The sequence below is a fragment of the Neofelis nebulosa genome, chromosome 12 (genome assembly GCF_028018385.1).
Source record: "Neofelis nebulosa isolate mNeoNeb1 chromosome 12, mNeoNeb1.pri, whole genome shotgun sequence".
NCBI lineage: Eukaryota > Metazoa > Chordata > Mammalia > Carnivora > Felidae > Neofelis > Neofelis nebulosa.
In genome coordinates this window covers 7,405,100-7,432,569 of record NC_080793.1, presented here as the reverse complement: position 1 = coordinate 7,432,569, position 27,470 = coordinate 7,405,100, and the positions used below count along the sequence as shown (strand labels likewise).

General features: G+C 51.1%; 2 protein-coding genes across 11 annotated transcripts in view; one reads left to right on the top strand and one right to left on the bottom strand.

Annotated features, from left to right (window-relative positions):
- KYAT1 (kynurenine aminotransferase 1) overlaps positions 1-16,790 on the bottom strand; it is a 34,871-nt gene extending 18,081 nt beyond the window's left edge. Inside the window, exons 1-2 of one of the 6 annotated variants that reach the window (XM_058693873.1) lie at positions 16,684-16,698; positions 14,315-14,532 (exon numbers count right to left, since the gene is read on the bottom strand). The gene's annotated coding sequence lies outside the window, so the exon portion shown is untranslated. Of the gene's footprint in view, positions 1-14,314; positions 14,672-16,679 lie in introns of those variants that run through there. The other 5 variants (XM_058693872.1, XM_058693876.1, XM_058693871.1 and 2 more) reach the window with 5 other exon arrangements.
- A 99-nt stretch (positions 16,791-16,889) lies between these two features.
- Positions 16,890-27,470, top strand: part of LRRC8A (leucine rich repeat containing 8 VRAC subunit A) — a 31,586-nt gene continuing 21,005 nt past the window's right edge. For 2 of the 5 annotated variants that reach the window (XR_009251375.1, XR_009251374.1), the window contains exons 1-2: positions 16,890-17,035; positions 20,217-20,323. The gene's annotated coding sequence lies outside the window, so the exon portion shown is untranslated. Of the gene's footprint in view, positions 17,036-20,216; positions 20,324-20,608; positions 26,569-27,470 lie in introns of those variants that run through there. The other 3 variants (XR_009251373.1, XM_058693865.1, XM_058693866.1) reach the window with 3 other exon arrangements.

Below are 27,470 nucleotides of genomic sequence, written 5' to 3'. Positions count from 1 at the left end.
AGTCCTATCTTTGGGTGCCAGGCCAGCTCCTGGATTCCAGAAGCTGCTTTTCTCTTCCTAAATCCTCGACCCAAGAATAAAATCCAAAGTCTTTACCGTCTACTAGAAGGCCCTGTTAAATCAGATGTGAGGCCACCTGTCTCAGGTCACGTCTTGCCCCTGTCCCTTTCACTTGTTTTCCTCCAGCCACACTTGCCATTCCCGTCTACTTGGGTCCCTGTATCCACTCTCCTTCTAGAGCGGTGTCAGAGAACTTTTCCGGTATGGGGCCAGGGTCAATACTGTGGGCTTTGCAGGACATCCGTCTCTGTCACAGCTCCTTAGCTCTACCGTTGCAGGGAGACAGAAACCTTGGACAACACATACACCAATGAATGAGCTTGCGTCTCAGTAACACTGTATTGAAAAACCCTGGTGGCAGACCAGGTCCGGACTGTGGGCCCTCCTGGAATCTTGAACTCTCAGACTCGTCCACACTTAGCCTCTGGCAATTTCTCAGTCACGTTTAGGTCTTCCCACCCCTGAACGGGGCCCATGCGGAGGTTTCTGTTCTGGTTAAGTTGTGCTTCTCTGGATCTGCTGGTTTTTCTAATTTGGGGGGCAGTGGTTTGCCCTGTGACCTCACTTCTCTAATGGGTCTAAGGAGAGGTGTTGGTTTTTCGGTTGGTTCAGCTTTCTGCTTGTTAGGATGGAGTGATGACGTCCCAAGCTCTTTCCACGTGGGACTGGAAGTCGGAAGTCCAATATAGCCTGCCTGTTCACATAACCTCGTAACTGTCAGTATAATGCTCTAACTTCACTATAAAGGAGAAATGAAGGAAAATAATTTAGAACCCAATAGTCAGGCTTGCCCACCCTAGAAGATTCCACGAAGTAGACAGCTGCTTCACCTGCTTTTAAGAAGTTCAGTCTGACCAGTGCAGCTACTTAGCCTGTCCCTTCTAAACCCTGACCCAGCCCAGGCTCTTCCCTCACAGTCACCCAAAGCGTTTCTGAGCGCTGACCATCAGCCATCTGTCCAAAGGTGAGACACTTCCCCCTTATGTTCTTTAATTGTCAGCTGCGTCCAGAAGCTTTAATCTTCTCCGGCCGTGCCCTGGCTTAGGGGCTGAGACTACTGTAGGGACCAGACGCTGGCAGGGCCCCACCATATGAGCTGCTGGGCCCCGGGCGAGGGTGGAGGGTTGAAGTGGGATGGGGAGGCAAGAGGCTGACAAGCACTCTCTCCTTCATACATCCAGCAAGTATTTCCTGACAAGCACAAAGGCACGTGTTATGGTTTGAAATGTGTCCCCTGAGAGAATGTGTTGAAGAGTCCCGAGCCCCAGTGCCTGTGAATGGAACCTTATTTGGAAATAGGATTTTCGTAGAGGTGGTGACCAATGTAGGATGAGATCATACTGGACCTTAATCCAGTATGACTGGTGTCCTCAGAAGAAGGGAGAAGATGGGGCACCTGGGTGGCTCAGTCTGTTGAGTATCGGACTTTGGCTCGGGTCATGATCTCACGGGTTTGGGGGTTCGAGCCCTGCATCGGGCTCTCGGGTGTCAGCACAGAGCCCACTTTAGATCCTCGGTCCTCTCTCTGCCCCTCCCCCCTGCTCATTCTCTCTCTCTCTCTCTCATTCTCTCTCAAAAATAAACAAACATTAAAAAAAATTTAAGGGGTACCTGGGTGGTTCAGTCAGTTGAGCGTCTGACTTCGGCTCAGGTCATGATCTTGTGGTTCATGAGTTCAAGCCCTGTATGGAGCTTGCTGCTGTGGGCGCGGAGCCCGCTTCGGATCTTCTGTCCCTGCCCCACCCCCACCCCTACCCCGCCTCTTCCCTGCTTGCACTCTCTCTCTCAAAAATAAGTCTTGACAAAAATTAAAAAGAAGGAGGAGAAGAAGAAGGAGGAGGAGAAGGAGGAGGAGGAGGAGAGGAAGGAGGAGGAGGAGGAGGAGGAGGAGGAGGCGATAGAAGAGACACAGACACACAAGGGAAAAGCCATGTGAGGACAGAGGCAGAGATTAGGGTGAGGCATCTTCAAGCCAAGGAACAGTATGGATTGTTGGCAACACCACAAGCTAAGAGAAAAGCACAGGACAGATTCTCCTCTAGAGCCTTCAGAGAAAGTATGGCCCTGCTGACACCTTGCTTCTGGATCTCTAGTCTCCAGAACTGTGAAAGAAAAACTTTCTGTTGTGTAAAACCACTCAGCTTGGGGTACTTTGTTTCGGTAGCTTCCGGCAACTAATGCGCTGGGGCACTAGGGGGCTCCCTGGGCACCTGCCCCATAGCTGGGAGTTGGGGAGGGCTCCCCAGACAAGGGGGCATTCAAGCTGAATCCCAAAGCTGGGAAAGTGTGCCAGGCGGAGAGGATGGTGCAAAGGCCCGGGAGTGGGAGAGCGCTAGGAGATCCCAGGAGCCGAGAAGTCAGTTTGGCCAGAGTTCACTGTCTAACTTCTCAGAACTGAGTCGCTTCCCAGGGGAACCCTGCAGGAAGTATTCCCTGATCCCCGTAGCTAAGACCCAGAGCTTACAGCAACAAAGGGTAGTGTGATTCTTACCCGAGGAGGGATATTCCACAGTGTGTCATACCAGGGGGAAGGTGCCAGCATGCTTCAGCCTCACTCGGCCCCGGGACATGAAGCCCATGGCCAGGTCTGAGTTCAGCACTGTTCAGCGCTGGTCACAGTAGACAACTTGTGCCTGTCGCATGTTCTAGGGGGACCAACTGTCCTGCTTGCCCAGACTGAGGGGTTTCTCGGGGCATGGGATCTTCAGGGCTAAAACTGGGAGCATCCTGGGCAAATGGGGAAGGCTGGTCTACTTGGATTGGCCGAATGCAGGATGGCTGCTCCTGTTCTGGGCCCAAGGTTCTGCTGACTCCTCTAGAAGGACCCTTGTCTGCTGCCTCCTGACCAAAATCTGCGGGTGTCCAGCGGGCTGATCCTCTCTCTGACACCCTTGCCCACATCATTACACGTCTATGAATTCTGCCCTTTCTCCTAAAGTGACTACGTCCAGGGGTTGCCTGGGTGGCTCAGTCAGTTAAGCGTCCACCTCTTGGTTTGGGCTCAGATAGTGATCTCACAGTTGGTGAGTTCGCACCTTTCGTTGGGCTCCACATGGTCAAAGCCTGCTTGGGATTCTCTCTGCCTCTCTCTCTCCGCCCCTCCCTGGTTCACACTCTCTTGCTCAAAATAAATAAAGAAACTTAAAAAATAAATAAATAAAGTGACTACAGCTCCTTTGCCTTAAACTATGCTTTTACCGTCTCACTGGATTACAGCACTGGGAATGATATTAACACAACCAGCTCTAATCTCCTGAGTGCTTACTTTGTACCAGACTCTGTGTTAAGGACTGTAGGTCATCAGACCCTTTTCTAAAAATGTTTATTTATTTATATTTGAGAGAGAGAGAGAGAGAGAGAAAACAAGCAGGGGCGGGGCGGAGAGAGGGAGACAAAAAAGCCAAAGCAGCCTCTGTTCTGTCAGCACAGAACCCAACGTGGGGCTCGAACTCACAAACTATGAGATGGTGACCTGAGCTGAAGTCAGAGGCTTAACCAGCTAAGCCACCCAGGCGCTCCGATCATCAGACCCTTTTAAAGGCCCCGGAAAGAACGTGCTTTCCTCACCTCCATTAACAGGCAAAGACACTGGTAATAAACATAATATAACAACTAACGCTCATATTGAGCTTCTGGAGGTCGAAGGAGGGTCCGCACCACCCACTGCCCGGTACAGGGCAGAAGGTTACACTCACAAGGGAAAAGATCCCACCCAGCTCATGGCCCTTCCCCCTCCTCTGCCACAACCTCAGCCCCTCTCACCCTCTCTGGGCACTGCCTGCTCTGGGGAAAGGTGGTGTCTTGGGGTTCGAGGTGGCCAAGGCCCCCTGGCTTCACAGAGGGCAAGGAGAGCCCGTGCTGGATGAGGATGTACTTAACCAGTCTGGCCGCCTCGGGGCTCGAGCTGGAAACCAGCCTCCGGCTTTCACTGCAGGGGACAGTCCTGTAGGCGGTGGTGCGTGTGCCCTGGGTGAGTCTTGGGGAATGGGAGTTAGCATCACGCTGCACCCTCTGTGGGGCAGATCTGTCCTACTGCTGCCAGACCCTTTGTGCCTGCCCGGGACTGAGCCTGGAATAGTCCCCTGCGGGGAGGAGTAGAACACAGACTTTGGTATCCCGCAGATCTTGGCCGTGTGAGCTGAGGCAAGTCACTTCACCTCTCTGAATGTCAGTCTCCTTGGGGATAAAATCAATAAAAATAAGATAATTCATGGAAAGCATTTTCCTTAGTGCCCGGCACATAAAAGATGCCCAGCAAATGATAGATATTCCTAACAGAGTGGGCAGTTAATGAATGCTCACTGGGTCACTAGCGAAACTATGACATGTGGGGCTAGATGTGTGTGAATTCACTTATGTTCATTGGCAGGGCTGACTTCTCTATCAGACCTCTGCAGAAGGCATAGGGCTCAGGACCTACCATACGTTGAGGAGCCCATGAAAGTGTTTTAATTTATTTTAAATTTTAATTTATTTTATTTTATTATTTTTTAATTTTTTTAATGTTTACTTATTATTATTATTATTTTTGAGAGAGAGAGCTAGCATGAGCAGGGGAGGGGCAGAGAGAGAGGGAGAGAGAATCCCAAGCAGGCTCACGCCATCAGCACAGAGCTGGACACGGGACTTGATCTCACAAACCGTGAGATCATGACCTGAACCAATGTCAAGAGCCAGCCACTTAACCGAGTGAGCCACCCAGGCATCCCGAGTTTTATCTTAAAGTAAGGGGGGGGGGGGGGAAGGGAATATAATAATGATGAACGTATAATAACAAATCCAGTCTAGATGATGTTCATTCTTTATACCTCATGGTTGTAAAATACAACTTATACTTCTTTTAATGGAGAAAGGGCCCCATGAAAGTCACAATGTGACCTTGAACGTAGGTAAATTGTTTGTGGTTACGACTTCACGCGCAAATATGAGTGGCTGTATTTGAGCATGTGCACACATCTCTGTGTCTGTCTGTGAGCATGCAGGTGTAGTGGGGGCAGTTTCCAGAAACTTGAAGGGGAGGGAGAAGGCACTGAGGGTCTGATCTGAGGCCAGGAAGGGACAGGTGGCCCTGTGGGTGGCCCTCACCAGGAACACCACCAGGTGTTCAAAGTGGTGCCCTGGGCAAGGAGAGGGTTTGAAGGACTTGTTGTTCTGGAAGCTGCCAGCAGGGGGTGCAAGGAACCGGCACTGCCTAGACTTCCGCCTAGTTGGCCCTGGGACTCCACACATTTGGGCAGAGGGTGACCTTTGTGCCACAGGAGGGTACTGTGGCCTCACTGCACTGAGGGGGCCCCCAGCAGGGAGCATGTTTGTCCGGGCCTACCGTGAGGTGGGCCTGCTGACCTTCCAGTCCAGAGTCCTCCCACTGACTGGGACAATCCAGGGACGGCCACAGGGGCCTCATTCACAGGCACCTGGTGGCTCTGCAGGTGGCCTTTCTCAGGCCCCACTCGCCTCCAACTCCCCATGCCTCACCCCTCAACCTCTAGGAAGCCGACTGCTCTATAGCCCTGAGGTCTGTCCTAAGACCTAAGACCTTTTATTTACCGCACACTTTCTTTGTGCGAGGCAGCCTGCCAGAACCATCCGTGTTCCATCACTTTAAAATCCATGAGAAAGGTTCCATCAAGATGTTCAGGTTACATGAAAAAGGCAGGTTGATATCAAAGCTGACTACAAAGCTTCAGTAACCAAAATAGTGTGGTACTGACTCAGACATACAGACCAAATGACTAGAACAGAGAGCCCAGAAACAAACCTAAATATCTACAGCCAGTTGATTTTTTTTTTAAACACATGTCTTTTTTTTTTTTTTTTTTTTTTTTAAGTAATCTCTACACTCAACGTGTGGCTTGAACTGACGACCCTGAGATCGAGTCAGATGCTCTAATGGCAGAGCCAGCCAGGCACCCCTGGTCAGCTCATTTTTGACAAGGGTGACAAAACGATTCAATGGATTCGAGAAGAAACAGTCTTTGCAACAAATGTGCTACGACAGCTTGATAGCCATACACAAAAGAATGGAGTTGGACTTGAAGGGAATCAACGACCTTGACCACATTCTTGCTAGTGTCCTTTGATGCACAAGTTTCAATTTTTATGATGTCCAAACATAGAACTACCTTACAACCTAGCAATTTCACTCCTAGGTAATATACTGAAAAGAAATGAAAATCCACCCTCACGCAGAAACGTGTACACGAACGTCCGCAGGAGCACTGTTGATAATTATCAAAAGGTGGAAATAATCTACGTGTCCATCAGTGGATGAACGAGTACACGGTGGTATGTCCGCACAACAGAACATTATTCAGCCATAGAAAGGAACAATAGACATACCGACTCATGCAGCAGCTTGGCTGCACTTTGAAAACATACTAAGTGAAAGAAGCCAGACATAGGACGTGACAACAGGATACGGTTCCTTTCATAGGTGACATCTAGAATAGGCAAATCCATACAGTCTGAAGGAGGTCAGTAGTAAACAGGAGACAGGAGGGAGAGACGAGGAGTGATCACTTAGTGGGTAAAAAGTGCTTTTCTGGAGTAATGAGAAAGTTTGGAAACTAGAGAGGAGTGGAGGTTGCACACAACATCGTGAATACACTGAATGCCACTGACTTGTACACTTTAAAATGGTTGATTGTAGGTTATGTGAATTTCACTTCAATTTTTATAAGGTAGGGTGATAAAAAAATAGCTGTTGAAGAACAATATAAGCCCATTTGCCTTTTTTATTTAAAATGTTTTTTTAATGCTAATTTATTTATTTTGAGAAAGAGAGAGCCCAGTACAAGCAGGGGAGGGGCAGAGAGGGGGAGGGAGAGAGAGAGAGAGAGAGAATCCCAAGCAAGCTCCGTGTTGCCAGCCACCCTGGGATCATGACCTGAGGTGAAATTAAGAGTCAGACACAAAAAACTCAGCCACCCAGGCGCCCCTAAAGTGTTTTCTTTCTTTACAAAAATGTATCAGTGGGGTGCCTGGCTGGCTCAGTGGATCTAGCATGCGACTTTTGACATCCAGGGTCCTGAGCCCAAGCCCCACGTTGGGTGTAGAGCCTACTTTAGAAAATGCGGGCACCCTGGTGGCTCAGTCAGTTAAGTGTCTGACTCCCAAGTTTGATCCTAGGGTCATTGGATCGAGCCCCGTGGCAGGCTCTGTGCTGAGTGTGGAGCCTGCTTGGGATTCTCTCTCTCCCTCTGCCCCTCTTCCCCATTTGCAGGCTCTTTCTCTCTCAAAAAAAAATTTTTTTTGTAAAAAAAAAAAAAAAATGTATCAAGTGGGTGCCTGGGTGGCTCAGTCAGTTAAGCGTCCGACTTCGGCTCAGGTCATGATCTCATGGTTCATGGGTTTGAGCCCCACGTTGGGCTCTATGCTAACAGCTCAGAACCTGGAGCCTGCTTCGGATTCTATGTCTCCCTCTCTCTCTGTCCTTCCCCTGCTCACACTCTGTCTCTGTCTCTCTCTTTCAAAAGTAAACATTAAAAAAATTTTTTTTTAAATGTATCAAGGATAATCTTCAGGGTGGCTCTCCAAAGGAAACAGAATCACTCTCTTGAAGAGATACCCGTACTCCCATGTTCATTACATTATTCACAATAGCCAAGATATGGAAACATCCTATGTGTTCACGGATGGATGGATGGATAAAGAAAATGTGGTTTATGTGGGAATGCAAGCTGGTGCAGCCACTCTGGAAAACAGTATGGAGGTTCCTCAAAAAAACTAAAAATAGAACTACCCTACTACCCAGCAATGGCACTACTAGGCATTTATCCAAGGGATACAGGTGTGCTGTTTCGAAGGGACACATGCACCCCCATGTTTATAGTAGCACTCTCAACAATAGCCAAAGGATGGAAAGAGCCCAAATGTCCATCGATGGATGAATGGATAAAGAAGATGTGGTCTATATAGACAATGGAGTATTACTCGGCAATCAAAAAGAATGAAATCTTGCCTTTTGCAACTACGTGGATGGCACTGGAGGTATTATGCTAAGTGAAATTAGTAAGAGAAAGACAAATATCATATGACTTCACTCATATGAGGACTTTAAGAGATAAAACAGATGAACATAAGGGAAGGGAAACAAAAATAATATAAAAACAGGCAGGCGGACAAAGCATAAGAGACTCATAAATATGGAGAACAAACAGAGGGTTAGTGGAGGGGTTGGGGGAGGGGGGATGGGCTAAATGGGTAAGGGGCATTAAGGAATCTACTGCTGAAATCATTGTTGCACTATATGCTAATTTGGATGTAAATTAAAAAAATAAAATTAAAAAAAATTTTTTTAAAAGATAGGAAAAAATAAAAAAATAAGGTATACCATTATTATAAACACTATTCGTATTCAAACATAATCTCAACATGACAAGTCATTTGCTCAGAGAGTCCACAGTATCACAGGCAGAAAGCATGAGGTACCTGAGAAAAAAGAATACAAAGGGAGTCCTGGAGGACAGCATAATTACCCCAACTACAATGAAGAAAGAATTCATTTGTTTTATATGTGGGTGTTTAACATGAGTAAGATTTGACGATGGTTAAGGGGGAGATTCCAAGGAAAAGAAACGGCCAAAGCAAAGACATGTGGCCTGGAAATTATTAAGTTTGTACAAGGAACAGCAAGAACTTTGGGCAGAGAAACGGCAGAGAGCAGTGAGAAACAGAATTACTAAGGTTGGTCATGTGTTTGCTTGTTAGAAAACACACACACATAAAGGAAGGACACAGATTACTTTCATTGTTTTCAAATGTGATTCCTAAATGTCTTGTAATAAAACTAAAGCACCACACTACATTGTTGTCAAAAACTCAAAACATACACACATGCAAACCCACAAGTGAGGAGATGTAGACTACTGGTTCAAATGAGTGTAATTCACTGTCCTAGTCTAACTGCAAGGAAAGAATTGAAAGCAAACGCATTCAAAATCCTTCACAGAACGCTAACAAAGGAATATCTAAAAATGGAGTTCCAGAAGCTTGTCATTTGATGTCCTGTAATGTTTTAGTGACGTGATTATCCTCAAGCATGCTATTATTATGAAACAGTAAATCTGATGTGAACTGGAAAAAAAGAGAAAGAAAATGTGGTTTCTGTATATAACGGAATGTTATCCAGCCTTAAAAAAGAAGGAAGGTCTGCCATTTGCTACAACACGAATGAATCTGGCAGGTGCGATGCCGGGTAAAATAAGCCAAAGGCAGACACTGTGTGGGGTCATTTATGTGCAGAATCTGGGTGGGAAAAAGTTGAACTGCTGGAAACAGAGTAGAATGGTGGCTGCTGGGCTAAGGGGAGCAACCCCTTAAGGGTAAGGGGCGTGGGGACAGGCTGATGAAAGGGTATAATCTTTGCTAAAAGATGAATGAGTTCTGCGGACCTAATATGGAAATGGTGACTAGAGTTGATAATCTAGACAATAGATAATATAGATGATATTAGATATCTAATATAGATGATATTAGATAATATAGATGATATTAGATAATATAGATAATATAGATGTCAATGATAAAATAGACAATATATCGTCTAATTTTTTAAAGTTTATTTATTTATTTTTAAGAGCGAGCGAGAGAGAGCAAGAGGGGCAGAGAGAGAGGGATAGAGAGAATCCCAAGCAGGATCAATGCTGTCAGCGCAGAGCCCGATGCAGGGCTTGAACCCACAGACCGTGAGATCATAACCTGAGCCAAAGTCGGTCACTCAACCGACTGAGCCACTCAAGTGGCCCCGGCACCCCTGTATTGTACAATTTAAATTTGCTAGGAGAGTAGATCTTAAGACTTCTCACCAAGGCGGGGGTGGGGGGGAGAAAAAAAAGAAAGATAGCTATGTAAAGTAATGGATGTATTAATTAACTTGATTGTGGGAATAACTTCACAATATATACATGTATCAAATCATCATGTATAATTTAAATGTATCACAAACTTAATAATTTTTTAATTTTAATTTTTGAGAGAGAGAGAGAGAGAGAGAGAGAGAGAGAGAGAATCCCAGGCAGGCTCCACACTCCACACGGAGCCTGACTTGGGGTTCGATCCCATGACCCTGGGACCTGAGCTGAAATCAAGAGTCGGACACTGTACTGACTGAGCCACCCAGGTCCCTCAAATGTATTACAGTTTTATTTGTCAATTATAACTCAATAAGTCTGGGGGGGTGGGCAGGGAATTACTGAGAGTAGTTTGAACAATGCTTGCTTTCTAGTTGTGTAACTTAGGATACGGAACAAGAATCTTTTCTCAGCACTGATGAATGAACACACTCCTTTCTGAGTTTAGATCAACTTCAATTTTATCCCTTGTACTTCAATGTCATGAAGTATATCTGGGAGTTCCTTTAATGTGCCGGCATCACTTCCTCTGGGACACCTTCATCCTTCATCAGAGCCACATTCGTCACCTATGTCGATCAATTTGCCTTCACTAAGTGTCTCTGGTTGCACATCTGGAGTTTCTGGAACAGCAACGAGCTGCTGTGTCAACATCCCCACAACGGGCTATTTCTTTTATCACCCCATTTACACTCTGCATTTCTTTGCTGCACTTTTCGTCTTTGTTGGCCAGTTCCTTCATCTGATTATCCGGTTTTGTAGCCTGTCGTCTGGGTTTATCACTGGGAGACAGAGGTCAACACGACCCCGAGCTTTGGGGTCGGTGTGTGAACTGAATACCGTGCACCGTGACCAATCAGGGTCAGGCTTTGGAAGAAGCAATGTGATTAGTCACCGACCACCAAGCACACCCGATGTTGCCGCAGTCACGTGTGGACCGGAGGGTAGGAAGGTCTGTACTTCATGCAACTGCTCATAGTTAATAGAACATGGCAACCGAAATCTGAATCGTGTTGTTGAGACACTGGAGTTACTTCACTGAACCGCGGCGTCTGAAACTCGTTCTGCCGTGTAAAGCAAGGACAGCTTGATCATGTATGTATTTGTGCAGAAGGCTGTTTCCAGGGACACCACTAAATTATTAATAGTGGCTTTCTCTGGGACTGGGTTTGGGGTCTTATAAACTTGTGTACTTTTTTTTTTTTTTTTTTACAAGGCTGTAAAGCTCTGGAATCAGACAGACCTTGGACTGAAGCCATTTACTAGCCGTGTGACTTTTTGCAAAGTATTAAACCTTTCTGAGAAGCGTGTCTTTTTTGCTTTTAAAATTTATTTATTTATTTTGAGAGACAGCAAGGGAGGGGCGGAGAGAGGGGGAGAGAGAGAATCCCAAGCAGGCTCTGCACTGTCCGCGCGCGGAGCCCCCACGCAGGGTTCAAACTCACGAGCCGTGGGATCATGACCTGAGCCGAGATCAAGAGTCGGAGGCTTAACTGACTGAGCCGCTCAGGCGTACCTCCCCACACACTTCTTTTTTTCTAAGAATCATTTCTGTGTAGGAACGACGGTAGCACCTGCCTCACAGAGTTGTAGTGAGAAGCCAGTGAGAGGACACAAGAAAATCGCTTAGCGCGGTACCCGCAGAGAATCTGTGCTCCACAAATGTCGTCATTGTTATCATCAGTCCTCAACTATTAGTCCCGTAAGCATTGTAGGCAAGGCAGGCGCTATGGCAGCACTGGGGAGGCCAGCCCCGCCTGGAGGGGAGCAGAAATGCACAAGATGACCTTTAGGACACCTTCCAGGGCCGCTCCCCACTGGCCTCTAAGGTCTCAGGCTTCCTTGCTGCCAGGCCAGGGGCTGGGTGCCAGTGGTTAGTGCCCTCCCCCAACACAGAACTCTACCAGCTTGGGCAGATCCTGGGCCACCTCTTGGCCAGCAGGTGAATGACCCCTCGGGAAATGCCTCAGTGACGAAGTCTCTGGTGGCTGATGTCAGCCACGTGTCCCATTGGATCAGTCTTGCCAAGAAGCCCGCGTTAATACCGGATCCAAAGCCCCGGTAGCTGGCCTTTGGAGTTGGCCTGAATGCAGACAGACTCTGCAGGTTCTATGTTCTCTCCTCTTCCGAGCATACAGATTGTTTGCTTTTGTTTTTTTGTTCGTAACTTTTTATTTTGGGTAGGCTCCATGCCCAACGTGAGGCTTGAACTCATGACCCTGAGATCAAGAGTCGCATGCTCTACCAACCGAGCCAGCCAGGTGCCCCTAATTTGTTTTCGAATAGACGTCTGTGGCCCTGCCCTGCATGCCCCCCAGTTTGATCTCCTTGGCAGGGTCCAGTCTCAGCCGTGCCTCGTCTCTCCCTCCGTGTCCACTTGGGCCTTCCTCTGAACTCAGAGATCACCTACTCTACATCTGACCCCTGCACTTCTGTAATCTTTTTTTTTAAATTATTATTATTTTTTAATGTTTATTTATTTTTGAGAGGAGAGAGACAGAGCATGAGCGGGGGAGGGGCAGACAGAGAGGGAGACACAGAACCCAAAGCAGGCTCCAGGCTCTGAGCTGTCAGCACAGAGCCTGATGTGGGGCTTGAACTCACAGATCGTGAGATCGTGACCTGAGCTGAAGTCGGACACTTAACTGACTGAGCCACCCAGGTGCCCCAGCACTTCTGTAATCTTGAGAAAAACCTAGTAGGAAGGCACTGTCATCCCTATTTTTCTCAAAGGAGAACAACAAAGGTCATTCAGCTGAGAGCCTACTTTGGGATTCAAATCTTGGGGTTCACAGGCTTCCAAAGTCCAAAGTCTTGCCCCAAACATCCCTCTTTTCAGGAGGTGGGTATTGCCACCTCTGTCAGCTCCCCTGGGGACCGGAGTCATGTCCTTTGGGCTTCCATACCACATGGCAGCTTGCGAGGGCAAGCAAGGGGATTTTGGCTTGGGCCCACATCACCTAAGCCCATTCTACGCAATACAGAGAGTTGGTTTTAGTGTTTCTCAAAAGGGGCACACTTAGTATTTGGGGTGAGTCAGTTCTCTACTGGGAAGATCTATCCGGTGTCTGGAAGGATGTTTAGCATCCTCCGGGCTCAAAACGTCGGATGCTCCCAGTTACTGACAAAACGGAAATGATGGTGCCTCTGGAGAAGGGGCCTGGGGAAGGGGTACCGTGCCCAGGCAAGACCAGCCTGTTCCACGAACAATCCCAGAAAATGAAAGCTTGGACATGGATGGAGTGGTCCCAAGCTCCACTCTGGACCGTGCTCATTCCATGCCACAAGCCAGATCTCTAGGCTCAGTTTCCTTGTCTGTACAAGGGGATAGCCATAATGCAGTCATTCACAGAAAGCATTCAAGACAGGTCCTGGCCCACAGGAACCCGTCAATAAGAAGCTGTTGACACTGAAACAAATACGGTTTCCATGAAAATTTGTTAATCAAGCAGGGCAACAAAGTCTCATGCCAGAAAATGAATCTTGACTTTTCTTCCTCTTTTCTCTCTCTCTCTCTCTCTCTCTCTCTCTCTCTCTCTCAAATCTAAAAGCAGATAATCCCTACAAGACACATGTTTCCTGAAAACTTGTTGAGTCAACGGTTCTGACCCAAGGGAAGTGACAACTTGTCTGGAGAGATCTAACAAGCACACTGACTTACACATAGTTTTCCCTAGACTTTGGAACCGGCAAAGGAGAGAGAAATGACTTCTGAAGCCCAGAGGCAGGTTTCTGGGCCAGGGGGGCTGGTGGGTGGAGACCCTGAGTAAGACACACAGGAGGTAGCCCACTCCTTCCTCCTGGCACAGGACCCAGATCCAAAATCGAAACCTCACTCTTTGAGGTACTTTTACACATGGGAGAAACTATATATGTTTATACATTTATTTTTTTCAATTTAAAAAATTATTTTTTTTAATAAAGGAAGGGTCTTTTTTTTTTTTTTTGAGTACTCCAACATGGGACTCAGACTTACAATCCTGAGATTAAGACTCCCATGCTCTACCGACTCAGCCAGCAATGTGCCCCTCTATGTTTATATATATATATATATATATATATATATATATATATTTTTTTTTTTTTTTTTTTTTTTTTAATTTTTTTTTTAACGTTTTTATTTTTGAGACAGAGAGAGACAGAGCATGAACGGGGGAGGGTCAGAGAGAGGGAGACACAGAATCTGAAACAGGCTCCGGGCTCTGAGCGGTCAGCACAGGGGCCCGACGCGGGGCTCGAACTCACGGACCGCGAGATCGTGAGCTGAGCCGAAGTCGGCGCTCTACCGACTGAGCCACCCAGGCGCCCCATATGTTTATATATTTAATGCCTGGCAAGAACATTAGAAACAGTTCTACCACTTTTACCGATGGAGAAACTAAGGCTCAGAGCAGGGAAATGACTTACCCAAAGTCAGAGTCCTAGAAAATCACAGAAGGACCCCAGCTGTAAATCCAGAGCTTACACTGCTGTCCAGGAATGAGGAAGCAGAATGACCATCTGGTAGTTCTTTCAAGGAACTGGCAGTGCCGTCTGGCAGTGGGATGTGGCCCCACGTCGGCTGGGGCAGGAGTACCTCTCCCACCGTAGCTGGTGTGACTTTGCCCAGCTGGCTACAGAACTGTACAGAACCAGGGGGGAAGAGGAGGGGTCATGGCCAGCACTCAACCTGAGAAACCAAGCGGGCTTAAGCAGCCTGGAAGACGGGAGCTCCCAGTGCTGACGCCTTTGCTCACCAGGGCAGAGTTTCTGCTACAGCAAATTGGCCGCCAATCTGGAGGCCGGCGGAATTTGGGGGATGGGGTGGGGGTGGGGTCTGTGTGGGAGGTGGGTGTGTCAGTAAAGAACTTCCTCCTTTCTATGAACTCTCCCGTGTTCCTTTGTCGCCCCCACCTGGATTATAAAATCAGGGCGTCCTCCTGTTTGGAGCTGCACCAAAGGTGAAGTGTGGAGTGGAGGGTGGAAAAGCCACAGATGTGGTCCTGAGAAGGCATCTCCAGGAGCAAGGAGTGATTCGTGCAGAAGCCAGACTGAACATTTCCAACCTGTGCGGTCTCTGATCACGTGGGTCACCGCTCTGCTTGGGTCTCTAGTCTCATCGTTCCTCCTTCCGGACACCCTGCCCATCTTTCAGACACAGATTAAAAGTTACCTACTTTGAGACGCCCTCTCTGACTCCACCCGGACGGACGGAGCCAGATGCCCCTGCCACTGTACAACTACGACCTGAGCTTCCATCCACCACAGAGCTCATCAGGGACGTTAACTGCTGGGTTGTCCGTCACCCTCACTAGACTCCAGGGACAGGAACCGTGTATCCTGTTCCCCACCAGATCCTCAGTCTCTGGCAGCTCAACCAGAAGCGTAGGTCTCCCAAAGCATTAGTGCCTGGAGGCTGAGGGAGAGACCCAGGAGCCCCGCAACCTCTCTCAGTGAAGTGGGGGAGTCAGGCCTTGTGGGGACCCTCTTTGGGCAACTTCCTTAATTTCTCTATGCTTCACTTACTGATCTGTAAAATGGGACGGATCTGCGTGTAATGCACAGGGTAGGACAGGTGGGAGCACCGGTGGCAGGGGTGGTGGTCATGACTGTTAGCTCTATAGATGGGGACATGGAGGCTCAGGGAGGGATATGCCAGGTTCACAGCCCCCAAGATGGATGGGGGCAAGCCTTGGACTCCAGTCTGGGCTCTGGCCCCCAGTGTTTCTTCTCTTCGTTCTATTCTTGTTCTACCTGCTCAGCCAGTAAACAGCCAATCGACAGTTACTGGATACTTACGGTGTGCCAGACTCCACACTGGCTGTTGTGTGGTTAATAACAAAAAAGCTTCCCGCTAAGAAGTGGGGCCTGGAGACTATGGGCATTAAAGGTAAAACCCTCCAGGGCTCAAATTCCAGCTTCTCCTCTTGCTGGCCGTGAGATATTACTAAAGTCCCTAATCTCTGAGCCTATTTCCTCCTCTCACGACAAGGGAAAAATCGGACCTTCCAGCAGGAGGGCTGAAACCAGGCACTGGCTCCACACTTGACGGATGCCAGCAGTTATTATCTTACACATCACCTTACTCAAAAAATAACTAACCTGTGCACATGCTGGTAAATTCTCCCCCCTTGCCCAGGACTCCAGCTCTGTCCGAGGCCACCACAGTTAAAACTTCTTGTGCATCTTACCAGACGCCTGCTGCACACACCCGCAGACACGCACACTCCTTACACACGTTCTTTTACACAAACTGTAGCGCCGATCTACGCTGTTCTTTTGCCCTTTCCTGTTTTTTAAAAATCTAAGGTATCTTGGAACTCGTTCGATGTTAGTGCATATTGAACATTTTTCGTTTTAGTGGCTGCACAGCATTCCACTGTGTGGATTATTTCTTAATGTGGTTGCTGTTACTATCATCAGTGTGGGAACTGCGAGGACTCGGGCTCCATAGAGCTGGGTCCCGGCTCTGCCTATAAATGACCGAGTTACCTGGGGCTCCATGCTCACCACAGGTACTATCGCGGGGGATGGGGGGTGAAGGATATGGGTGCAGAGGACCCGCCTGGCGGGTTCCCAGCGTCCAAGTGCGGGTCAGCGTCTAGCGCGTGCAATTTATCCCCGCGGGCAGCTCCAGGTTGGGTTAAGATTTCGGCGCAGCCACTCCGCCGTACCAGCAGCACCAAACGCAGCGAGTTTTCTGGCACAAACGATCTCGGAACCGGTTAACAGGTCGTCCGGCCTCGGCACCCGGCATCGGAGCAGCAGCAACGCGCAGGCACCGGATACTCACCCCGGCCTCGGCGGCTTCACCGCTCGTCCCCCGGCGAGCCCCGAAGGTTACAGCAGTCCCTGTCCCTTTAAGGGGGCCAAGCCCGGGTTCCGCTACTTCCGCCCCAAATCAACATGGCGCCAGTAGGGAGCCGAGGGTGTAAAGACAAGGAGAGAACTCCCGTCAAAAAAATGGCGACGCCCTAGCTGCCGCGCTCGAGCCGGCGGTGACGTCACTTCCGGGGCGGAGGAGGTTGAGTGGTGCAGTGAGGGACAAACAAAAGGAGGCGCCGGAGGGGCGCAGCAGCCGGCGGCGGGACGGAGCGGCCGGGGCGCGGGGCTGCCTGCCGGGCAGCCGGACCCGACGGGACAAGGTGAGTAGGTGGGGCGGGGAAAGGGGCGCGAACTGTCACCTTTAGAAACCCACTCCTACCCGCCCCCAACCAGCTGCCCGGCCCCGGCGCCCCGGGCAGCTTGGGCTCTGCCCGCCCGGGCTGGCTCCCTGGGGGCCCCCGCCGCGGCTCAATTTGGCCCACCTCCAGGCTCCCGGGTATTCCAGGTCTCCGGGACCCCACCCTCTCCCCGGTGCCGGGGCGCGCGAGCCCCCTCCCAGGCACCCCAGTGCCTCCCTGTGCTCTACAGACCGGGAGTTTCCGCCTGGGCTCCCCCAGGTCCCCTTGTCATCCCCTGGGTTTCCCTCAGATCCTAACCCCTACACGCACACACTCCCCCCTTGCTAGAGGTTCCACCTCTGAGCTTTCTCCTTGGCAGCTTTCATTTCGTTTTCAGAGGTTTCCCCTGTTCTCTTCTCCTGGGCTCCTGGCCCCGGGACCCCTCCCTCCTTTTGATCAGGCGGGAATAGTGCCCCGACTTGGGGGGCAGGATCCCTGGCCAAGATCTTGGGCCCCCCGTGTGAACAGGGGTTCCTAGGAAGAATGGTTCAGGGTCCGAGACCCCAGGCCCTGCCCACGTCCTGTGCATCCATATGGGCCTGAGAACGAGATCTGATGCGGTCCAGGCTGGAGATCCAGCAAAGTTGGTTACCAGGCTGAAGGAGCATGGCCGAGGTGGTTGGGGTTCATGATGATTCTGCTTCTTTTATTGACTGCTTCTTCTCCTTGGTCTGGACTGTAGTGAACCAAGATTCGGCTGGTTCTCAGCTGATGCAACTACTGCCTTTTTTGGGAAGGAGGAGAGATGGTTGGAGGGGGGGGTGGTGTCCAACAGCCTTCTGATCAGGACTTGGCTGGAAGGGTGGGGCTGATCACACTCCTCTGATGCTTCTTCTCCAGTTCTACTCCAGGAAGACTTTTGAGAATGAGGTGTGAGGATGAGGAGGGAGAGAGCTTGGGGAGGGAAAGGGAATTTGGGCCTAGACTGTGGAGGAGGGATTCGGTGCAGCCGAAAGGCTTCCATGGGTCTCTCCCACCTTCTCCATTAGGAGTTTCTTTAACCCCTCTGAACAGAGAGACCAGCAGTCAGACCGACTGGAGGCAGGAGGAGGAGGAGGTCTGCTATTGGCGATACTTCCTGTGGAGGGGGTGGGGGGGGTGGTGGGAGTTTGTTCAGAGGGACTGGGCAGTGCCCATAGCTCAGTCACACTGAGCATTGCCTTCGTGAAGGTCAAGTCTTTCTCTGGCTCTCAAGGGAAGGCAATGACTTGTTCTGGAGGACTGGAGAGATGCTGGGGCATGAATTAAGGGCCTCTGCCTCCCTGTCTTCCTGGTCTTAGTGGTGCTTTGGGGTAGAGTCTAATATCTCTCTGCCGTCCAGGGCACAGAGCAGGGGCCCAAGAAATGTTTGTGACTCTTGCCCCCAATCTCCCTCCTCCCCCAAACTCAACCATATGCTTTTGTGCTCCATCCCTTGGGCCCACCCACTAGGAAGCAGTTTCCTCTGCAAATTTTGAGTGGCCTTTCTGGACAGGAGAGGGTCCTGAGGACTGCCCCAGTAGGTCAGAACGTGGGGAAGTGGCTGGGCCTTGGGTTGCTATCTGGCTTGGCCTGGACCTCACCTGTAGGAGCTGGAGGGAAGGGATTGGCCTGGTTCCTGACTGCCTCTCCTGAGAGTGGTGGTGATTCCACATTTTCACACGGGGACACTGAAGCACAGGTTAATGGTCTAAGACCTCATGAGAAGTCGGGTGGCCCTAGAGCCCAGTACACCATCTCTCTATCCCTTGATTCATCCAGCCAGCCAGCCAGCCAGCCAGGCAGCTATTCCTTAGTAAGTGCCTGGCCTGGACCAGAAATGATGCTAGAGAACATGGTCCCTGGCCTCCTCTGAGCTGCAGTCTGGGAGGAGAGGCAGGCAGGAAAACGTTGATACAATGGCCAGCGTAACAATAGAAATATTACAGAGGAAGGAGGCATTAGCTCAGGGTGAACATGTTGGGAGTGTGCAGTGTGTATTTCCTGGAAGAGGTGAGACTAGAAGAATCAGTGACAGGGAGTCCTGAGGCCTGACTTCTGGTCCGGGCTGTGCCCTGGGCAAGTGACTGGGCTGCCCAGCCTCAGTGGGTATCCTGTCCTTGAGAAGGGTGGGGGGGATTAGAGTCTGGCTTAGTGGCCTCCGTGCCTTTACAGCTCTAGGTGCTTTACTGCTAGTGGCCATCTCCCTTGTGTGGATTTGCTGGGTTATTGACTTCTGTACCTCTCCTCTGGGTTGGAGACTGTCTTCTGCTTCTTTCCTCCCAGCATGGTGCCTAGCCCTGAGTAGGTGTCTTTAAATGCTTACTCGCATAAGTGGTTAAAAGGCTCCACAGTCCCTCTTAGAGCCATTTGAGTCCCTTTGTCTGCCCGTGCACTCCCCACCTGCACTCCCTCCTTCCTGCTAACTCCTGCATATCCTTTGGCCTTTCCCGATGGCTGGGGGGCCACAGTCTCAACTCCTAGTGGTCTGGATACTCCCCCTTACCCCTACTGTAGTCTGATCACACTTCTGTTCCCACCCTGCTAACTTGTCTTTTCCAGTCTTGTGAATGGTTTTGAGCAGAGTGCCTCGCGTGTTTAGATACTCACTAAATGCTTCCTAACAGGTGCTGGCTGGGTCTTGTGTATGCGTCGAACTCGTGTGTCTGGGCTGAAGCTGTGCCTTTGCCTGGACTCAGCTCGCCCCACGGGAACTCACGTCCTGTCACTTCCCACCTCCGGTCCTAGATCTGGCCAGGCTGAACCACTCAGCGTTGTCTAGATGTCGCGTTCTCTCCCTTCCAGGCGAACTTGTACTCTTTCTCCAACCTCTGCTCTTCCTTAGAAGTCAACTCAGGCGACACCTTTCCCAGGGAGCCTTCTCTGACCCCACCGCTCTGGGTCTCATGCTTCCTCTGTGTCCCCGTAGCTTCCGGGTACCCCCAGCAGAGCCCTGGGCTCCCAAGAGCTGACTGTAATCGTTGCCTTGGCGTCTCCCAGTAGGCTGTCTGGTTCTCTCTTGTCACCCCAGAGCCCAGTCTGGGGCCTGGCACTGAGCAAGCACTCAGAAAATGTTGGCAGCACAGCAGGTAACTCTTGATAGCCACACACATCCCTGCTGACAGTAGCTCTTGCTTCCTCGTAGGGAGGCAGCTTCCATGGAGCGAGAGGAATGCCAGGACCCTGCCCAGACAGACGTGGGCCAGCCTCAGCACCGACAGCCAGCACGCAGATAGCAGAACCGTCCAAGGGGTAAGGACCGCCCCCCCCCCCCCCCCCCCCCCCCCGCCAACCTCCACCGCCAGGCCAGCCTCCAGTCAGGTGTCTGCCCCAGCCGAGGGGGCAAAGGGCAGTATCTCCATCTCTGCGGTCCTTTGCTATTCTTACTACGGGTCCAGGGCATCTAGGGCAAAGGTGGCAGGAGAGAATTCTTCTTCCTCCTCCCGACTCCATGGCCAGCTGAGGAGTATGTGCTAGCTGTACTTCAAACGCCAACATTAGGTTTCCTTGCGAACCTCTGTTTGTTGTCTCCCCCAGCCCAGATCTGGTCGGTCTGACTTGTTAACCGGACCGTCCTGTGACCACATTTCCCAAGGTGTTGTTCCGTGGAACGCCTGTACCTGTGGTCGCAGTGGTTGGATGACTCTGGGAAACGACTTGACCTTGCTGTGGGACTTCTTAGCCTTGACTGCATCTAAGGGAGCACGATGAGTCTCTGAGAGGGGGCCGGCAAGTTGCGCGTCGCCACAGTTAATTGAGCGCGTGGACGTCTTTGGGGACTGGGGTTCCTTGGCCCACGCTTTGGAAAACAGTTCCCAAAGGTGGGAAAGTGCACTGGTTGGGACCCAGACTTCATAGTCTGGGATGTGGGTTTGGTGAGTGACTGTGGGCCAGCCGCTGTACCTCTCTGAGCCTCTGTTCCCTTAGCCATAAAAATGTGATGATTTTAGTACCTCATCTTGCTTTAAATATGTTGATATAGGGAAGGCACTTAGCAGCGTGTGTCCCAGGACGTGTCTCATAACCTTAGCGGGTACGTGGCTAGATGGCTGTATCATTTGTAAAACCCACCCTTGTCAATGATTTCCTCTGATCATTTGGAGAAACTCAGGCAGTGGCCTTCATCCCTCGTTTATAGATGTGGGAACTAAAGCTCAAAGTGGGGAAAGTTGCCCAAGAGTTCAGGAAGGCAGGCAGGGATGTGGGGCTGGAACCAGATCCTGGAATCCTGAGCCAGGGTCCTTTGTTCTGTGCCCCAGGCCTCGCTGCATCCACCTGGCACCTCAGCTTTTTGTTAAGGAGGGCCTGGCCCTCCCCAGCCTGGATTTTAAAAGAAACAGTAATTTTTTTTTTTTTTTTTTTAACTATCAGCAGAGTTGCATGTTCATTATATGTTTTTATAACATTTTGATTTTGATGTCACGGAAAGCGAAAGTCTCCCGCGATCCCATCCCCGGAGAGGTGAATGGGGAGGGTATGGTTCCACATGTGGTGTTACTGTTTGCTTATTTTCCCCATGTCAAGTCTCGCTAGGGCGGCTGGTTCACAGCTTGCTCTTGCTTCATTTCCTGGTTCCCGCAGGCCCTCTTTCCCAGGCACAGGGTGGATCCGTGTGTGAGTCCCCGTCAGCACAGCCCCACTGCCCCCATCCTCACCTTTCTGGGGTTTTGAGCTGTTAGCGCATTGACAACAGCACCGAGGGGGGTAGGAAATACCTGGTGTGTGATTTTGTGGACTCTCCTGTTTACTGAGAGGAGGTCAGCAAACCCCAGCCCTGCCCTGTAGGAGTTTCCTGTTGGTTTTGAGGAACTCTACCTCCTGGAGAGGAAGGGGAAGCCTGAGCCGAAGTTCTTCTGGCCAGCGATGAGTGGGAAGCAGCAGGTCCTACTTATCTGAGATCAGAAATCCTCCTCCGTGCCAGGGACAGCTTGGAGGGAACGGCCTGGGCTGGCCTGAGAGGTTTCGGCCTCCTCTGTCTACCTAGGGCAGGGGCCAGGTGGGGGGGGTTGGAAGGGACATGCACGAATTGCTGTGTTGCCTGAGTCTGGCCCTGACTCACTGACCCTGGCAATTCCTGGGGAAAGTCTTGGTCCCTTTGGAATGCTCCTATTCGGTTTTGTTTTGTTCTGTTTTGTCTTATTTTTAAGATTTTATTTTTGGGGGCATCTGGGTGGCTCAGTTGGTTAAGCATCCAACTTTCGGCTCAGGTCATGATCTCCCAGTCCGTGAGTTCAAGCACCGTGTGGGGCTCTGTGCCGACAGGTCAGAGCCTGGAGCCTGCTTCAGATTCTGTGTCTCCCCCTCTCTGTGTATAAGCCCCTGCCCCGCTTATACCCTGCCCCTCCCTCCCTCTCTCTCTCTCTCTCTCTCTCTCTCTCTCTCTCTCAAAAATAAACATTAAAAAAATTTTTTAAAGATTTTGTTTTTAAGTAAACTCTACACCCAACACGGGGCTCGAACTCACAACCCCCAAAATCAAGAGTCACATGCTCCACCGACTGAGCCAGCCAGATGCCCCTCTCCTTTCAGGTTTTAACCTTGAGGGTGGGCAGGGGAGGAGAAGGCAGAGGGCCTGCCCTGGGACCCGGGTCTGAAGATGCTCTGTTGGGGCAGGAGGGATTTCAGGCCTGGCAGCCTGGTTTTGTGGTCTGGCAGGGTCGAGCTGGGAACGAGGTGTCCCTGACCTGGTGGCCTTCTCAGGCTCCCTGACCTGACCTTCTTCCTCACCGGGTTTCCTCCTCCTGTTCTTTCCCTGCAGTTTCTTTTCCTTCTCTCTGGAGACACTTTGGCTCCAGGAATTGGGCTGTCCGCCTTCTCCCTCGTTCTAACGGCAGGGCCTTCCTGTCCCCCAGTTGTCCCCAGTGGCCACAGTCGGAGCACTGGGTGGTATGTCGGGTCACTGCATACATATGGCAGCTCCCCGCCACGGTCTCCTCTATGAGATGGCTCCACCGTTTTTACAGGGTCAGAGACCACAGCTGGGACTCGAACCCGGAGCTGTTAGCTTTGGCAGCCTGTGCTCTTTCCACCCCACCTTCCGTTTTTCTTTTTCTCCAGGTTCTCAGGCTTGGAGGTACTTTAGAGCTTCCCTGGGGTAGGGGTGGGGGGGCTTGTTGACAATGCTGTTTCCCCGGGGACCCATCGCCACACACCTGGGCAGGGGTGGGCCCAGGAATCTGCATTCTGAGGACGCTCCCAGGCTGTCGTGAGGCGGCCGGTCTGTGGACCATCCCAGGAGACACTGAGCAGGGCGATGCTTTCAGCCCTGGTCCCCACCTCTGGCAAAGGCGTCCATCTGACACCCTTGGTCTAGAAGCAGGGCCGAGCTGTCCTCAGCAGCGGGGATTCCAGTGACTTCCCAGAACGTGTCGGGGGGTTGACCATCCCTTGTCTAGGATGCGTTGGGACTGAGGTTTCTAGAACGGCTTTTACTCCCAGCCGCAAACATCCCCTGCTATCTCTCCCGATGCGTTTCTGCTGCATCTCGTAGTAAGTTCTATGTTTAACTGTCTCTTGAGGGCCTAAAACCTCAAAATTAAATAGGCTGCTGCAATATAGCCTCCTGCCTGGAGCGGCCTTCCACCGGAGTAAAAGTGGCTGTAAAATTCCAGAGCTCTCACATGCCACCTAGACACCCTCAGAGGTGCCAGCACCAAACTCCGGAGTCGGCTGTTGACAAATGTTCCGGTGGGGGGCGGGGGTGGCAGGAAGCTGGGTGCACGGGGATCCTGCACTTCACACCTCCCCCCTGGTGCCCTGTGTTGGGATCTCTGGGGGCAGCACCCCCCTCCAGCCCAGAGAGCTGGGCCACAGGCAGCTTACCTTGGTCTCAGTCCCAGTCCCCTGGGATCTCAGCAGAAGATGTGTCTGCAGCCTCCTTTAGGTGCTCCTGCCCCTATTTTGTAACCTGTCCAGGCAGGCAGTGCTGGTATTCATAGCAGATCGAGGCCCACCTCCAAGGCCCCTTTGCCACCACGGACCCTGATCTGGCATCTGGCTTCTGGGCCCAGACCTGACAGAGCAGGGCTCCTTTCTAGAGTCTCCTTAAAGCTATACCTGAGACACCAGAGGCGTCTGAGTATGCTCTGCTCGGGTTCCCTGCAGAAGCCTTGATTCCATGTACCCCTCGGGAAAAGGAGGTCTTGTCTTAGGAAGCATTTCCAGGGTTCCAGGTGCTCAGGTAGGGTCAGGAGCCCCACTAGCCTTTGACACAGGTTGGCATAATGGAAAGGCAGACTGGTGGTGATCCTTCCCACCATCTTCTAGCTCTGTGGCCTTGGGCAGGTCGCTTAACCACTCTCCCATAAAGGGACTGATGAGGACGCCTCCCATAACAATAACAGCAGCTAACATTACAGAGTCTTAATACGTGGCAGGCACCGGGCCAGAAGCTTTCCATGGACTCCCTCGTTCAGTCCTCACTACAACTCACGAGCCATTTTACAGATGAGGAAACCCAGAGCCCTGGGAGGTAAGAGGACTTTCCCAAGACCACCCACTGGTGAATTGGAAAGCCACCTTCCTGGTTTTCGTGGAGATTGGGAGCCGAGGCACAGGAAGTGCTGGGCTCAGTGCTGGCACATGGTCCCCGCCGGTAGCCAGGAGCGCTAATGCCAGCCTGGTGTGGTGAGGGGGTGGCTTGAGCCTCCAGCCTGGCCTGTTGCCTCTGTGAGTCCAGGAGCCCCAGATGGGTGTCCCTCACCTGTCACCCTTCACCCTGTAAGGTAGGCCACAGCCTTGTGAGATTGTATGAGGACAGCCCTGTTTGGGAGGCCTGGCCCAAACATGAGAGCAGTTTGGAAGTGAAACTTGTTCCCTCCCCCTCCCGCCTCGACTGTCTCCCATCTTCCTTTCCCGGGAAGTGAGGGTGTGCCTTGCTCCACAGGCTGAGTGCCAAGCCAGGCAGTGCCCCTGGCCCGCTGCTGACTCACCCCAAGTGGGTGTGGGGGCCTGGAGGGCAATGCCCTGCTCTTCAGTGGGTGGGGGCTGTGTGCACCAGATGGCGAGGTGCGACCTTTCCTCCCACTGCCAGCTCTGGGACCAGAAGAGGCCCAGGGGTGCTGACCGAGGAGCAGATTCACAGGCCCAGAGCCCTTCCGGGACAGGGCCATCGACCCACCGTCTTCCTCAGGCCTCTTGGGAAGGGCCCTCCCCCCTTCCCTGGGAGAGTGTTGGAGAGACAGCCTTTCCAAGTGTGGTACAAGGAGGGGCGCCAGCCTCCTGCCTCCCCTCTTGCCTGGGAAGCTTGCCCAGCATCTCTGTTTGGGCTTTAACAAAAGGCTCACTGTGCCCTGTTTACCCGCAGCCTGGCCGGCCTGCCACGGCTTGAGTGTGAAAGCCAAGTCTCCATAGGCCGACTTGGGGGCAGGAACACGCTTGGGTGGTCACCCTCCGGGATGGAGAGGGCAGCACATCATTGCTTACTCCCTTCCCCCTCTGTAAGAAGCATCAGGAGGAAATCAACGACATCGGTTTGATACCTAAGGGGTGGTTCTGAGAGTAAATCGCCAGCTCTCTACCTCCGTCCTTTCCTGGGGTCCTGAGCCTGGGTGGGGCTCCAGAAGCTCAAGGCCCTTGAGTGTGGTCTGTGAGACGGGGGCAGGTCCTGGAGGGCTCTGGGGGGTCTGGTTTGTACTTGGAGATGCCATTCCTTGTGGCTCAGCCCTCACCTGGGTGTCTTCCCCCACTGAGTTCTGGGAAGGTTTTCTGCAGTGACAGGTGGGTCGTGGTAAGTGTAACACCTTCCTCTGTGCCACACGGTGCATTATGTTGAGTAGTCACAGTAAGCCTCTGAGGCAGGTACGGTAATATTCCCATTTTGCAGTTGAGGAAACTGAGGCTCAGAGGAAAAGTCATTTGTCCCCAGGGTCTGAGCCGACCCAACCTGGGGTGCTGCTTCCCAGCAGTGAGGACAGCACCCCGTGGAGTGTCGGTCACCTGGGTGGGGCAGGCAGGGGTGGACCAACCTTTTCCTAACACAGTACACGGCAGGTACTTCTGGTAAACTTTTACTGTCATCAGAAACCGCACGGTGAGGACAGACTTCTGGTTTTCTTCCCAGGTATTTTTCCTGCTCAGAAAAGTACCAAATTTAAATAACAGAAGAGTGAGTGTATGGTATAGACAACCCTCTGCTATCTGATCCGCCCTCAGACTTAACTGCATATAGTTCTATGTATAGCTCTCCAGATTTTTCTATGCATACAGTAATAAGTTAGGGATACAATTTTTTTAAAACAAGAATAGGATCATGCCTCTTTTGCCCTGATTTTTTTTTTAATTGCGGTAAGAGGGGCGCCTGGGTGGCTCAGTCGGTTAAGCATCCGACTTCAGCTCGGGTCACGATCTCGCGGTCCGTGAGTTCGAGCCCCGCGTCGGGCTCTGGGCTGATGGCTCAGAGCCTGGAGCCTGCTTCCGATTCTGTGTCTCCCTCTCTCTCTGACCCTCCCCCGTTCATGTTCTGTCTCTCTCTGTCTCAAAAATAAATAAATGTTAAAAAAAAAATTTTTTTTTAAATTGCGGTAAGATACACAAGTAAAATTATCATCTTAACCATTTTTATTTAAAAAAAAATTTTTTTTAATGTTTATTTATTTTTGAGACAGAGAGAGACAGAGCATGAACGGGGGAGGGTCAGAGAGAGAGGGAGACACAGAATCCGAAACAGGCTCCTGGCTCTGAGCCGTCAGCACAGAGCCCGACGTGGGGCTCGAACTCACGGACCGTGAGGTCATGACCTGAGCTGAAGTCGGACACCCAACCGACCGAGCCACCCAGGCGCCCCTCATCTTAACCATTTTTAAATGCACAGTTCAGTGGCATTAATGCGTTCACACCATTCTGCGGCCCTCACCCCCCTTGAGCTCCAGAACATTTTTTCATCTTGCAAACCTGAGACTCTGTGCTTGTTTTTTTGTTTGTTTGTTTTTAATATTTTTAACTTTATTTTTGAGAGAGAGAGACAGAGCACGAGCAGGGGAGGGGCAGAGAGAGGGAGACACAGAATCTGAAGCAGGATCCAGGCTCTGAGCCATCAGCCCAGAGCCCGACGCGGGGTTCAAACCCACAAACGGTGAGATCATGACCTGAGGTGAAGTCAGATGCTTAACCGACTGAGCCACCCAGGCACCCCTATTCTTATTTTAAAACTGTAAAAACAGAGGCTTGAGCTAATAATTTTCCCAGGGTCATGGACTGATTTCAGAGGAGAGCTGCTTTTGAACCTGTGTCTTCCCAGATCCAAAGCTGTTGCTCTCTGTGCCCTCCGCGATCTGGCTGCCACCAAGGGGGAAGATAGGGACTCTCCAGGGGCAGGGATATTCCGGCCTTGCCACAGGAACCTTCCCACTTCTCCCCGCCTGCATCTGCTGTGATGTGGAAAGGGTCTGACTGCATCCTA